Source organism: Nomascus leucogenys, chromosome 5 (genome assembly GCF_006542625.1).
Source record: "Nomascus leucogenys isolate Asia chromosome 5, Asia_NLE_v1, whole genome shotgun sequence".
NCBI lineage: Eukaryota > Metazoa > Chordata > Mammalia > Primates > Hylobatidae > Nomascus > Nomascus leucogenys.
The window spans coordinates 59,759,577-59,775,807 of record NC_044385.1 but is presented as its reverse complement, the minus strand read 5'-3'; positions in this window follow the sequence as shown (position 1 = coordinate 59,775,807).

Below are 16,231 nucleotides of genomic sequence, written 5' to 3'. Positions count from 1 at the left end.
ATTGTAAGTTTCCTGAGCCTTCCCCACCCATGCTGAACTGTGAGTCAATTAAACCTCTTTCCTTTATACATTACCCAGTCTTAGGCAGCTCTTTATACCAGTGTGAGAATGGACTAATAGTCTGTCTCTACAAAAAAATAACAAAAATTAGCTGAGTGTGGTGGCATGTGCCTGTGGTTCCAGCTACTCAGGAGTCTGAGGTGGGAGGATCACCTGAGCCTGGAATGTCAAAGCTGTGGTGAGCCAAGATCACACCACTGCACTCCAACCTGGGCAACAGAGTGACACCCTGTCTCTGAAAAAAAAAAAAAAAAAAAAAAAAAGATATGAATTCAACTGTATTTTTATTTCCAGAATACTATCTATTATCCTCAATCCATTTATTAAATAATTTTTTCTCCCACTCATTTTAGATGAAATTTTTACTGTAAATTCTTGTATGTATTTGGGTATATTTCTGGACTTTTGTTTGATAACATGTTTCTCCTGTTTATAATTATAGCGATTTTATGTTTTAATATTTGCTCTTTTTCAAAATTTTTCTAATCTTGTTTGCTTTTCAACATGAATATTAAAACTAGTTTAGCAAATGAAACAGCAAGACAATAAAATACCTGTTGGCATTTAATTTATGAATGAACTAAGAAAGAATTGCCATCTTTATTATGTTGAGGTTTCTTGTTCAAGTACACAAATGTCTTTCCACTTTCCATTTGTTTAAGTATTTTTGTTTTGATTTTGATGTATTATTTATATAGCTAATGTGATTTCTCGCTTATTAATTCCAACGGATTTTTTGTTGTTGCTATTGTGGCAAGTGGACTCTGTATCAGTAGGAGTTCCAATAGGGAACAAATGACTCTATTTAAATTGGTTAACTAGAGAGATAAAAAGTGATACTCACAAAAATATAAACAAAACAAAACAAAAAAAACAAGGAAAAAGAGTAGTACCTTTGAGCTAGTAATAGTAGTCCTGGTCCCCATTTTCACACCTAGGCATGAATGGTTGGAAGGAGTAGTTGCTGTACTCCAGAGACAGCACTCTTATTGGAGAGGCCAACTGATAAGAGCTATACATTGCCCTAGCCCACTGTGATCCCTCCAGAGAGAATACGGATAAAAGGAGATCTCCATTCCTTAGATCTGCTGGGGCTTCCCAGTGGCCAAACCCAACCAGAGGCAAGAGGGCAAGAGAGTCCCTTGCTAGGATCAATATGCCAAGTCTTGCTAGAGAGAGAGCAGAAGGGAGTCCAGTGAGAGTTAATCTGGAGGCAAACAGAGGACACCCAACACTGTGTCCTTTCTCCCACTGAATCTTCTACTGGCAGTTGTTTTTCATATTTGAAATATACTGATTTTTACTCTTTGAGACAAGTCCTCACTCTGTAGCCCAGTCTGGAGTACAGTGGGGCAATCACGGCTCGTTGCAGCCTCAACCTCCCTGGGCTCAAGCAGTCCTTGAGGCCATCTCAGCCCCTGGAGTAGCTGGGACCACAGACATGCACCACCACGCCCAGCTAATTTTTGTTTTTCTTGTAGAAATGAGGTTTAACCATGTTGGTCAGGCTGGTCTCGAACTCCTGAGCTCAAGCAATCCGCCAGCCTGGGCCTCCCAGAGTGCTGGGATTACAAGCCTGGGTCACCGCGCCCGGCCTATGAATTTTATTGAATGCAAATTGTACCTCAAAAAATGCAAAATATAGGCCAGGTGTTGTGGCTCATGTCTGTAATCCCAGCACTTTGGGAGTCCAAGACGAGAATAACCTGAGATCAGAAGTTCAAGACCAGCCTGAGCAACATGGTGAAACTCCGTCTCTACCAAAAATACAAAAATAGCCTGGCATGGTTGTGTGTGCCTGTAATCCCAGCTAGTTGGGAGGCTGAGGCAGGAGAATTGCTCAAGCCTGGGAGGCGGAGGTTGCAGTGAGCCAAGATGGTGCCATTTCACTCCAGCCTGGGCAACAGAGAAGATCCTGTCTCTACAAAAAGAAAAAAAAAGAGAAATGTGTTTTTAATAGGATAAACTTCCAACCTGTTTTTCAAAATGGATGTTAGTTACAATGTAACTAACCACTAAGAATAGATGAGTATTCCAGTTGTTCTACCTCCCAGCACTTTAGGAGGCCCAGGAGGGTGGACCGCTTGAGCTCAAGAGTCGCCCAGCCTGGGCAACATAGAGAGACCTCATCTCTAATCTATAGCTGGGCACGGTGGCTCACGCCTGTAATCCCAGCACTTTGGGAGGCCAAGGCGGGCAGATCACGAGGTCAGGAGATTGAGACCATCCTGGCTAACACGGTGAAACCCCGTCTCTACTAAAAAAACAAAAAAATTAGCCGGGCGTGGTGGTGGGCTCCTGTAGTCCCAGCTACTCGGGAGGCTGAGGCGGGACAATGGCGTGAACCTGGGAGGCGGAGCTTGCAGTGAGCCGAGATTGCTTCCCTGCACTCCAGCCTGGGCGACAGAGCAAGACTCCGTCTCTAAAAAAAAAAAAAAATTAAAAAAAGATACTGGCTATTTACATATATTCTCTTGTGAAGGGCCTGTTTAAATCTTTTGTCCATTTTTGATTGAGTTATCTTCTTATTGGTAAATTGTAATAGTTCTTTATCTGTGCAAGACACAAGGCCTTTGTTGGATACATGTTTTCCAACCTTTTTTCCTGTTTTATTTTCTGAAGAGGGTTTTTTGAAGAGCAAAAGATTTTCATTTTAATGACATTTATTTTTTTGTTTCATGCCTTTATGTCTTAATAAGAAACTTTTTTCCTAACCTAATGTCACAAGTATATCTTTCTATTTTTTTCTGACTTAAGTTTTAAGATTTTAGCTCTTAAATTTAGGTCTATGACCCATTTTGAGTTAATTTTGATATACAATAAAAGTGTCCAGAACCTTTTCCCCCCACAATATGGAAACTATTCTAGTGCTGTTTGTTGAAAACACTAGCCTTTCATTCACTGAATGAAAATTTGGTGCTTTAATAAACATGAGTTGACTATGCATATGTGTGTCTACTTCTGGACTGGACTCTGTCCCACTGATTGTTGTGCCTTTCCTTATCCCCATACCACACACTCTTGATAACTGAAGCATTATAGTCAGTCTTCGTATCAGGTAGTTTAAGTCCTCCAGCTTTCTCTTTCTAAAATTGTTGAGCTGTTGTGAGTCCTTTTTATTTTCATATCAAGTTTAGAATTACTTGTCAATTTCTTTCTTTTTTTTTCAGATGGAGTTTTGCTCTTTGTCGCTCAGGCTGGAGTGCAGTGATGCAATCTCGGCTCACCGCAACCTCTATCTCCTGGGTTCAGGTGATTCTCCTGTCTCAGCCTCCCAAGTAACTGGGATTACAGGCACCTGCCACCACACCTGGCTAATTTTTGTATTTTTTTTTTTTTTTTTTGAGACGGAGTCTCACTCTGTCACCCAGGCTGGAGTGCAGTGGCGCGATCTCGGCTCACTGCAAGCTCCGCCTCCTGGGTTCACGCCATTCTCCTGCCTCAGCCTCTCCGAGTAGCTGGGACTACAGGCGCCCGCCACCACGCCCGGCTAATTTTTTGTATTTTTAGTAGAGACGGGGTTTCACCATGTTGGCCAGGATGGTCTCAAACTCCTGACCTCAGGTGATCTGCCCCCCTTGGCCTCCCAAAGTGCTGGGATTACAGGCATGAGCCACCACTCCCGGCCCCAATTACTTGTCAGTTTCTAAAAGAATGTGCTTGCTATGATATTTATTAAAATTGCATCAACTCTATCATAGATTCAGGAAAAATTAATATCTTAACATTATTGAGTCTTCCAGTTCTTAAACATGACCTATCTCTCCATGTACGTAGGTCTTTTAAAATTTCTTTATCAGCGTATAGATCTTCCACATCTTTGGTTAAATTTATTCCTGAATATGTTTGTTATTTTGAACGTATTTGGTTTTTTTCTATTCTATTTCCGTTAAGTTTTTGGGGAACAGGTCGTGTTTGGTTACATGAATAAGTTCTTCAGTGGTGATATCTGAGATTCTGGTGCATCCATCATCTGAGCAGTAAACACTGTACCCAATTTGTAGTCTTTTATCCTTCATCCCCCTCCCACCCTTTCCCCACAAGCCCCCAAAGTCCACTGTATCATTCTTATGCCTTTGTATCCTCAGCTTATCTCCCACTTATGAGTGAGAACATACTGTATTTCTTTTTTAAATGTCATTTTCAATTGCTTGCTACTGATATACAGAAATAAAAAGTGATTGTTGCATATTGATCTTTTATCCTGTGATCTTGCTGTAATCACTTGTTCTAGGAGATTTTGTATATTCCTTTAGGATTGTTTATATACATAATTATGTTGACTATGTAAATAAGACAGTTTTACTTCTTCCTTTACAAACTGTGTTTTTTTTTCTTGTCTTTTTGAACTATCTTTGTAAGAGTGGATATTTTTGTCTTGTTTCTGTGCTAAGGTAGAAAGCACTTAGTTTTTCACAATTAAGTATGATGTTAGCTCTAAGTTTTTTACAGATGCCCTTTTTTAGGTTGAGGAAATTTCATCCTATTCTGAGTTTGCCGAGAGTTTTATCATGAATGGGTGTTGAACTTTGTCAAATAGTATTTTCCTGCGTCTGTTGAAATGATCACATGATTTTTCTCCTGTATTCTATTAAAATGGTGAGTTATATTAATTGCTTTTCATATCAAAGCAATATTGCATTTGTTGGAGAAACACCAATTGATCATGGTACTTTTTTAAAAAAAATTGCTAGATTCAATTTCTTAATATTTTGTTTAAAATTTTTGCATTTATTTTCATGAAAGATATTAGTCTATAGTTTTCTTATTATGTCTCTGTCAAGTATTAAACCAAGGTATTGCAGGCCTCATAAAATGAGTAGAGCAGTATTCCCTCTTCTTTTACCTGACATAGTTTGGGAGAGATGGCTATTTGTTAAAACATAATTTTTTCACTTAACATGTTAAAATTTAAATGTTTCAAAAAACTTAAAGCATTTCATAAAATTCACCATGAAGTCATCAGAGACTGGGGTTTTCTCTGTAGAAAAGTTTTTATTTAAAAAGTAATTTTTACTAATAGTCTGGGCACAGTGGCTCATGCCTGTAAGCTCAGCACTTTGGTAGGTTAAGGTGGGAGGATCGCTTAAGCCCAGGAATTCAAGACCAGTCTTAGCACCGTAAGGAGACCCTGTATCTACAAAAAAAAAAATTTTTTTTAACTAGGCTTGGTGGTGTGTGCCTGTAGTCCTAGTTACTGAGTAGGCTGAGGTGGGAGGATCACTTGAGCCCAGGAGGTCAAGGCTGCTGTGAGCCATGGTCAGGCCACTGAAGTCCAGTCTGGGCAAAAGAGTGAGACACTGTTTCATAGGAATCATAATAGTAATTTGTTACAGGACAATCTAGGTCTTCGGGGTTTTTGTGAGTCTGTTTTTGTAATGTCTGTCTTTCAAAGAATCTTTTTTATCTAAATTATTGAACTTTTTGGCATAGTGTTGCTCACAATATTTCTTTATTTTTTTTTTGATAACTGTAAGAACTGTACCAATAGTTCTTTCCCATTTCTGATATTGACAATTTTTTCTTTTTTCTTTTATTATTTATTTAGAGACAGGTTCTAGCTCTGTCACCCAGGCTGGAGTGCAGTGGTGCAATATCTGCTGACTGCATCCCTTCACCTCCTGGGTTCAAGCAATCCTCCTGCCTCCGACTCTGGAGTAGCTGGGATTACAGGCATGCATCACCACACCCGGGTAATTTTTGTATTTTTCGTAGAGATGGGGTTTACCATGTTGGTCAGGCTGGTTTCAGACTCCTGACTTCAAGTGATCCACCTGTCTCGGCCTCCCAAAGTGCTGGGATTATAAGCGTGAGCCACCATGCACCTGGCCTGTGGCCATTCATTTTTAATTGACCAGTTTGGCTAAAAGTTTATCAATTTTGTTGATATTTTCAGAGAGCAAGCTTTTGATTCCATTGACTTTTTAGTGTGTCCGTTTTCTGTTTCATTGATTTCCACTGTTATCTTTATTATTTCTTTCCTTCCACTTACTTTGGGATTATATCATTATGAGATGATCTTGTTTATCTCTAGCACCACTTCTTTCTTAAAATCTCTGTGATAATGCAGCTACTCCAGCTTTCTTATGCTTTCTTATGTTTCCATGGTATGTGTTTTTTCATTCTTTTACTTTTGACTCATTTGTACTTTTGCATTTAAACAGCATCTTTTGTAGACAGCACATAGGTTCTTGTTTTTATTAATATATTCCACCTGCTAATCACTGTCTTTTGGTTTGACTGTTTCATCTATTTATATTTACTTTTTTTTTTCAGGGATGTAGTTTCTCTGTTGCCCAGGCTGGAGTGCTGTTCACAGGTCTCCTAACATTCTCTATTTGTCTTTTTTTTGTTTTGTTTTTGAGACAGGGTCTCATTTTGTGGAGTGCAGTGGTACAGTCACAGCTCGCTGCAGCCTCAACCTCCTGGGCTCAAGCGATCTTCCCTCCTCAACCACTGGAGTAGCTGGAGTACAAGCATGCAGCACCACACCCAAGTAATTAAAAAAAATTTTTTTTGTAGAGATGGGGGTCTTGCTATGTTGCCCAGCTGCTCTTGAACTCATGGCCTCACCTTGGCCTTCCAAAATGCTGGATTACATGCATGAGGCACCATGCCAGCCCTCTATTTCTAAACTGAATACTTTCTATTGGTCTATCTTCAGGTTCACCGATGAATTCTGTCACCTACATTCTGCTACTGAGCCCACATAGTGTGATCTTTTATATATTGTTATTTTCTAATTTCCTTTGTTTCTAATAGTTTAACAATTGATTATCTTGGGATATAATTATATCATCTTCCAATCATGATAGTTTTACCACCTGCTATGGTTTGAATGTATCTGCTAAAGTTCATGTGTTGGAAACTTGATTCCCACTTCAGTCAGGATCTCTTTGAAATTAAGAAGTGTGTGTGTGTGTGTGTGTGTGTGTGTGTGTGTCCTTGCTGCCTGAAGGTGGAGGAAGAAATTGTGAACAGGAATCCTGTATTTGCTTGTCTGTGTCACCACTCTTTCTCCCACCCTATTCGCCTCCTAGTGATCCCTCCCAAACGCTTATACCCCAATTCTTTTCCTCTGATCCTCAAGCCTGGGAGATTTAAAGGAGATGGGAAACGACCCCGCCTTCTTATGAATATGCAACAGTAAGGGGTTGGGAGACGCGGGAGAGAAAAGGCCTGCAAGAAATTCACCCCAGGTCCGCCTGCCCCGGGCTCAGCCCGGGCCCCCCACCATCCTACCCACGAAGAACAGCAAACAATAGCACAGCCCCGGCCCTGGAAGCCAAGCTGGCCGCAGAGGGTGATGCGGAACTGCTCATCGCCAGGGAAACGCGGCATCCGGACAGTCCTCCAGAGCCTGTCTGAGTTCTGCTGGGCGGGGAGCTAGAGACTGATTCGCCGCGGTCCTGGGCCCAGCGGCTGGGAGGTCCCGCCCTGGCCGAGGAAATGAAGAGGGCGCAGGGCATGGGGGCGGCGCGCACCCGGGACGGTTTCCACTTGGCTTCTCCGTGACCTTCCTCCCACTTCCAGCTCGGAGCGGGATGCTGGGATCCCTCCAAGGACCCTCTGCGGACGCGGGAGGGATGCTGAGACAGGCAAGTGGGATTTCTCTACAGATTGTCACCTCGCCCGCACTTTTGGAGAAGGTAGAGCCAAGCAGCATTTGGCCTAAATCCTGTGCCCCTGGAACATTTTTTTCCTGAAGTGGGGGTGAAAGTTGATCAGCGGCTCTGGGTAGGAGAAGGGATAGTGCTACAGGTGCGGTGAGGTTAGAAAAGTTGCCATGGCCGAGCTTGCAGTGAGCCGAGATCGCGCCACTGCACTACAGCCTTGGCGACAGAGCGAGACTCCGTCTCAAAAAAAAAAAAATAAATAAATAAATAAAAAAGAAGAAAAAAGAAAAGAAAAGTTGCCGTGGCCCCAGCAGGCTCAGGGGGCGAGCGCATAGGGGCGCCGGGGCAGTAGTTGTACAAAGCCAGCCTGGCGGTCGCGTTGCCATGGCAGCAGGGGCGGGGCCGAGCCGAGCCGCAGCGTGGCTGTGTTGCCGGGCGACGGAGGGGCCGCGAGGGAGGCCGGAATCTCCCGGTGCTCAGCGTCGCTGCGTGAGCCCCGGAGTCTGATGCTTCGTAGGTGTGTGTGTCTGTCCATGTCAATAGAACAGTCCGCTGGCACCCTTGTCACTTGGTTAGGGAATAAACTATCACCTACTTAATACCTTAATGCTCTACTTTTGAAAATATTTGGATTGTGGTGTTATGGAAGACATGAACAAGAATAGTACTCTTACTTAACGAAGTTTTGTTTTGTTTTCTTTTGTTCGTTTTGAGACAGTCTTACTTTGTCGCCCAGGTTGGAGGGCAGTGGCGGATCTTAGCTCACTGAAACCTCTGCCTCCCGGGTTCAAGCGATTCTCCTGCCTCACCCTCCCTAGTAGCTGGGATTACAGGCGGCCACCGCTACACAAGGCTAATTTCTGTATTTTTAATAGAGAAAGGGTTTCACCATAATGGCCAGGCTGGTCTCAAACTCCTGACCTCAGGTAATCCGCCCACCTCGGCCTCCCTAAGTGCTGGGATTAGAAGCTTGAGCCACTGCGCCTGGCCAACAAAGTTTTTTAAAAAATACATTCTATTTCCTCGTTTTTAAGGTAGCATCTACTGACTGGAGTTCCTTAATTATCATTTAAAAAGTGAAGTACAGAACCAGATTTGGATCCACGAAACGAATTGTTCCTCAGCTTTTCAAACATACTAACCAAAAACATTTGCAAAAGAAAAATATATAAAGCATGTAGCGGTACTAAATATTAGGCCCAGTACTAAAAATGCAGACAGTTCTACTGTTGGAAAGATGGCGACTTTCACAAAGGACTAGAGAGAATCAGCCTCATTTTATTTGTATGGGTATTTTCTTACATGGAGATGTGCCAGGTAATTTTGTCTTACTATGTCAAAGATTACTTGTTTTAGCCATATACCATAGGAAAAAAAAATGTCAAGGGGTTTGAATGATGTTTTTTAGAGCAGTTTTTTTGTAGCTACAGTAGTACTTCCATTTTACAAATGATGTTATTTGTTTACTCAGATACTCATTCATCAAACATTTATTGAGGCTCTACTATGTGCTGTGTACAGTGCTAGACTTGAGAGCAGAGAGATAAGCGGTGAGAAGAACATACAAAACTGAATTAGAAAAACTCAGTTTAGGGAGCCGGAAATGCTAGGAAGCAGTTGTAAACCACTGTGGTACATTCTTACCGTGAGACGCCACCAGGACAGCCCCTGCTACTGGCCAGGGGAGGTACACAGACCGCAGCTGAGCTTGGAACTTCATTTGCGTTGTGGGTTTTGCTCTTTCAAGGCACGCATTATTGGACCCATTTAAAGCAGGAGGAGTCCAGCACTCAGAGAAGTGCCGTGATAAGCCTCATGTCTCACAGCCAGTCAGGCTTAACATCCAAAAGCCACTGCTATGACATACATTTTGGAACATTCGCCCTTTGATCATTAAATCCTCACTACCTGAATGACCATATTTTTTGACCATTCATAATGGTAAGTGAATTTCTTAACAACAATAACTATAATGCAGTTTTCTTTTTGGTTGAGATGTTTCTGAAGTCACCTATTTCTAAAATCAGATACCGATTGCATTCTGAAGATGTGTTCTTCCAACTGGAATGTTGTCATTGTCAATAATATTTTTTCCAGGGGTTCCTGGGAAGTAAATGAGAAAATTTAAATTTGGTTATTCATGATTTTAAAACATGTAAAGATGTGTTTGTTTTAAAGTACTGTGTTTAATAAATCGCTATAGCATTAGGTTTGTTTAAAGCAAAATACACTAGTTATCATTTAAGTTTTTATTAACTTTTTAAATGTTTTGTCAGATTTCTTACTTTCCACTTGCAGCCACATTAGAGAGGTCATAGGAAAAATTTCTATCTGGAAAGTTGTCCTAGAAAGTTCAGGTATGGACCTGGCTGGTCCTGCATGAAGACTTAGCTATACATTTGCCACTGCAGCCTGGGAAACCTCTTTGAACTAATTTTATAAGCTATTTTACTCTCAAAATTTTATTTTTTCAAATAGATTGCAGAATCCCTGAAGTCAAGGACCGAGGTCTTCTGTGTCTTTAGAATTCTCTTCCTAATACCAAATGCAACACTCTTCATAAATATTAACTGGCAGAAAAAACAAAAATAAACTTTCCTGGACTGATAGAAAACTAGAGTAGAAATAATACTTTTATAGATACTATCCGGAGTCACAGAAGTTTTGCTTATTTGCTGATTTTTTTTTTTTTTCATTAAACTATGCTGTGAAATGCTAGGGAGTACCTATTTCATAGGTAGAAAAACTGAGTTGTGGTGATTAGCATATGAAATATTTTTCAATGCATTATCTTCATTGAGCCTTACAACAACCATTCAAGAATTCACATCACCATTTTTTAAATATGTGAGAAAACAGAACCTCAGAGAAGCTGAACGAGTCAGACAGGGTCACCCAGAAAGGAAGAGGTGCATCTTCTGACCGTGTCACATGATTTTTATTCTGCCATTGCAAACCAGGTGCACGTGTGAGCTTTGGGAGGCTGGGTCTCTCACCAGCCCTGGAGTGCTAGGTGCAAGATCCCTTCTCTCCCTCACCTCCCCAAGGCTGCTCTTCTGTCTGGGAAGAAGGTGAGAGAAACTCTTTTAAAAGACAAAGGGGCAGGGCCAGTGAAAGGAGGAGTTGGAGAGGGGCTCCCTGGAGCAAAATGAAGTGAGGGTGAGAAGGAAGAGTCAAGTGAAGTTGATCGAAAACCAGCCACTGTTCAAAAATGGGAGTGAGGCGATAGGAGAGAGTGTCTTTGTTCGGGCTGCCATCACAAAACACCACAGCCTGGGGGATTAAGTAACAGACCTTGATTGTCCCAGTGCTGGGGGCTGGGAGTCCGAGATCAAGAAGTCTGCAGCGATGGTTTTTTCTGATGCTGCGCTCCTTGGCTCACAAACAACTGCCTTCTTACTGCGTCTTCACGTGGTCATCCTTCTATATTGTCTGTGTCCTGATCTCTGCTTATAAGGACACCAGTCATAGTGGATTAGAGCCCACCCACATGACCTCATTATACCTTAATTACCGCTATGAAGGCCGTATCTCCAAATATAGTCCCATTCTGAGGTACTGGGGTCAGGACTTCATCCTGTCAATTTTGAGCCCAGAGTAGAGAACCATAAAAAAGTAGACACTGATCTGTGACTTTGAAGACAAAACCTGTTGACCCGTTTCAGTTGCTTTGTTATTCTCATTAGTATTTTCTCTTAGCACAAATAAATGGTTGAGCAAATAGTGGCCATTTATTTTTACATTAGTATATTCTGTTGGTTGTTTTTTTAAAAAACATCCGGAACTGAATACTGTATCTAGCTTGCTTCATAATTTATTTTCACTCTCATCTCTGCAGGGCCAGCTTCAAACCTTGTCAAGCTCTGACAAGGGAAGATGAAGCCTAGTTCCAGCTAGGGGTGACCCGTCTATCTGCATTTTTTGAGCTGTGGAGTGATCGGAGTCATATTCGCTGCCTGTGCAGAATGACAGGCCTGATGAAAATGGAATGGTAACACCGTGCAGATGGCGAAGCGTAGGCCTCATAAACATCCTGGCCCTGAAGGTAAGTTGGGCAACTTTCTGCCTGCATGGCATTATCCATGCTTATTTCTAACAAGATACCTATGGCAGAGTATTTCAGGCTGTTTGTGAAGGGCAGCCAGTATTTGAAGGTTTTCACTGAGGCATTGAGCAACTAACAAGGGTGTAATTGGAATGTATGGCAAAAACTCCAACTGTTAAAATATGTGGTCATGAAATAACAGGGTCTAGGGCGAAGCCTGCAGGTCTTGTGGTCAGTGCCTTGCCCTTGGCTGGACTACATAGTGTCTGCTTTGTAATGGTGGAAATCAATACTGTGTTTCAAGTCAGCTAAAGAAGAAGGTTCCGGAGTCTTCTGCCACAGAAGTTTCGGTATTCACCGGTCATCAGAGTCTCAAAGTACTTGTGTTTGTCTCCTTAACTTCCTTCGTTACTTTGTATTCTGCCTTCAAAGGGAGGGAGAGTAGTCTTCTATTTTATCCATTTAATATCTTGTCATTTGCTGAAAGAATTTTATGAGGTTGCTTCTTGGCTCTTCTCTGTAAGTTGAATAGAAACCGTGTGCATTGTTCTAGGAATCTGTTTCTATCATGGCCCCGGGCGGCACCTGTCCTTCCCACCGTGAGTGGTGGAGCTGTGGTCTGTGTCATCCTCGCGTTTCCAACCCCAGTCATTCCCCTTTACTTTTAAGTGTGAGGCCCCGGGTGAAATTCTGCAGTATCCCTGCTGGAGAGCAGGGCTCCAATACACCTGGTGAGCTTTTCCAGGGAACACGGAAAGTGTTCGGAATGCACTGCTTGGACAAGATCCAGCAGCTTTCCTTGATTGGTGCTTTCAGAAACAGGTTCTTGTGTAGAACAGCTACTGTTATCCCAGCCAGAAAAGACTGCCTATTTCTGAGAGCTGTGCATACTTAATTAGAACGGGGATTGGTGCCAGCGCTTGGAGTTTGAAATGTCAGCTTTGAACGTGAGTGCGAGTCCCTGCAAGGTAGAACGGTCTGTTTCTCCTTATTTGAGCCAGACATCTGTGTAACTGGCTGGCTGTGCACATCACATGGCACAGATTCAGGAAGTGAGCTGGTCTCTTCAGTTGCTGCTTTTATAGCAGCTTTTAGTCAAAATGCTCATCTCAGACGCACCCTCCTCAAATTAAGGAACAGAATAACCAAACACAGATGTGTAAAGAGGGGGGGAAAACAGTTGTTCTGGCTGTTGATGACTTCCTCAGGCGTGGCATGGTGAAATGCCCTTTCTTCCCCTCTGCTACCGAAGATGGCAATGACGTTGAGTGGCTTGGAAGTTCAAACCACTCGACAAGTATTGACCAGTCACTCTTTATATACTCAGTGCTGACAGGGGCACGAAATGTGTCACGACCTTTCTTCCTGAGTAGTTTATGATGCAGCTGAGGGTGAGCCACCGTGCACACAGGGAATCATGGGAAAGGTTGCGTCGTGGCATGGCCACCCCAGGAATGCCTGTTGCGGGGGCTCATTGGCCGGAGGCCCAGATCCTCCCCTGCTGTGGCTTCTTTCCTCCTACCTGTCTCCTGCATGTTCACATCACCCCAACCACAATCCAGGCTCTGTCCCATTTTTCAGCTCAGGGTCTTCCTCCAGTCCGGTGAGGGTGGCTCCTGAAATCCTAGCTCTGGTTGTGTCTACCCCAGTGTGAGGCTGGCTGTGGGGTTTCCAGCCTTATCTTCCTGGAGGAATTTCATCAGGGTCTGAAGGAAATAAAAGAGGGACTGGGCTGCAGGAGAGGAAGAGAGGGCTGTTCCTTGTTCATTATTGATAGTCATAAATCATTGGAAAGTCCTAAAAGACTGCTTGAGTGTTCATTTCCAGGACAGAAGGATACACAGGCAACATAAGAATATAAGACTATGTCGAGGACAACAGCAGGGCAGAGGAGAAAAATGCTGGTCACAACCCTAGATGGTGACTGAAGAGAGGACAACAGCCAGCGGTCCATACACTGAGACGGATGGGAGAAGAGACACACAGGGACGAGGAAGCCAGCCTCGGTACTAAGTACCCCCTGGATTAGCCGCAAGTGCCCTTCTCCTCACCCGCGGACCTCAGCTCTACCCTTCATGATATCAGCAGTGATCTGGAGCTGGAGGAGTCCCCGGGGAGAAGGGAGTGCAGCTGTCACTCATTCCACCCTTCCTGGCATTTCAAGTTACAATAATAAATGCAGTTCTGGGGTGTTAGGCTTGCAGGTGTTTTTAGCATACCATGGTCTCACATGTACACATTAGGTATTTCGGCTCGCCCAGGGACCTAGTCATTGTATAACCTCTTTCTAAGGAAACCATATGCCAAATTCCAAACAAGCAAAATGTTATTTTTGTTGTGCAAAGCCTTTGTACCGTGAAAATTGGGGCATCTAAGAATTTTATTTAGATAACAAGACAGAGATCAGAATGGGCCAGAGGAGCATCAGGAAACCTGGGTGCAAGTCTTGCATAAATGCTTATCGAGCCAAATTCCCAAAGATTTACATGTGTTATCTGCAGGAAGAGGGTTTTGGGTCCCTTTTTAAAGTTTTTAAGGTCCCTTCTGCTCCTTCTAAAAACCAGCCTAAAATGGAACATGTCTTCTCTAAGAATCCCAAATGCCTCTCAAGGATCAACCCCTTGGCCTTTTATCCAGGAGTCCCCTAGTGCCTCTAGGAAGCTGCAAGGATGATGGTATCTCCCTGTTTTTATACACAAGGTTGGGAAAGTCTGCCTGGGAAAATGTTTAGAGGTGTGGATTTCTCAACTTTAATTTATCTTTTTGGTTTGCTCCTTTGTGAAATAGCATTGTCTTCAGCTGCTCTTGGCTATGATGTCTTAGATGTAAGATCTTAGCCGTAAGATCTTAGCCTTGAGAGAGAACATCGGGGCCATACAGCAGTCATTTGGCCACAAGAATTTCAGTCACTTCAGGCTGTTTTTGCTGTTGTATTCCAACTGAGACCCAGATGTCTGCAGTTTCCTCAGATTGAAAACATCACGGGATCTCGTTGTGCAAGGAGTTCAGCATATTTAGAGTGAAGCACAATCACCTATCATTTTACATTATGGGAAATTTGATAATTTTCAAGTCTTGTTATTTTAGTGGTGAATGGATCTCTCTCTCTCTCTCTCTCTGTGTGTGTGTGTGTGTGTGTGTGTGTGTTACTACTCCACATGGGGCAGGCCTACCCCATAGGCAGTGTACCCACAGTAGCCTGGATTGATATTTTAAATGAACCAGAGGATTGAAACCTACACTGAACCTGTTAGTAAAATGAGACATTCATTTATAATGAAAGCAGATCTCTTAGTTTATGGGATAGATAATCTTGGGGTCTTATTTAGCAGGTTTTCTTTCAGTGGTTGTGTCTCTATTTAGATAGCTAATGTGGTATTTCAGAAAATATTTTCATGGCTAGCTGTTAGAATATGTCTATGACCGGGAAATGAGCAGCCACACTGCTTGTAAAATACTTACATTTTCAGTGGATAAAAGATAGCATGAATAATGTAAAAATCAATAGTTCCCGTGATGGTGGAGTTATATTCTTTGGAGAAAAGTTTAAGTACTTCTAAGGTTAAATATTATGTTCATTACTCTTAGCTCTGGGAATCTGCCAAAATTATTTTTGCAACCTTGTTTATATTTAGCCAACATAGGCAGTCAGCCACTGAATTAAGCATTTTTTTCTCCAAAAGACCTGATTTTGCCAATAAGAATTTGGTTATGCAATTATATGTTGACTAATTAGAAGGTAAAAGCCCCAGATTTGAAAAGTTTGGTGTTTTATTTACCATTTTTAAGTGTGCAGTTCAGCTGCATTCAGTACATTCACATTATTTTGCAACCTTCACCTCCATCCATCTGCAGAACTCTTTTTATCTTACACAATTGGAATTCCCCACTCCCCTCTCCAGCCCCTGGCAACCATCATCCTACTTTTTGTCTCTATGAATTTGACTACTCTAGGTACCTCTTATAAGCGGATTCTATAGTATTTGTCCTTTAGTGTCTGGCTTATTTCACATAACGTAATGTTCTTAAGGCCCAGGTATGTTGTGGCATATGTCAGAATTTTGTTTCTTTTTTTTTTTTTTGAGACAGATCCTCACTCTGTCACCCAGGCTGGAGTGCAGTGGCACCGTCTCAGTTTACTACAACCTCTGTCTCCTGGGTTCAAGCAATTCTCCTGCTTCAGCCTCCTGAGTAGCTGGGATTACAGGCACCTACCACCACGTCTGGCTAATTTTTGTATTTTTTAGTAGAGACGGGGTTTCACTGTGTTGGCCAGGCTGATCTTGAACTCCTGACCCCTCAGGTGATCTGCCTGCCTTGGCCTCCTAAAGTGCTGGGATTACAGGCATGAGCCACTGTGCCCAGCCAATTTTGCTCCTTTTTAAGGCTCAGTAATATTCCGTAGTGTGTATATACCACATTTTGTTTATTCATTCACCTGCTGATGGAAATTTGGGTTGTTTTCACTGTTTCAAATCTTTTCAGTGGTATTCTGGCTGCATGGTATTCT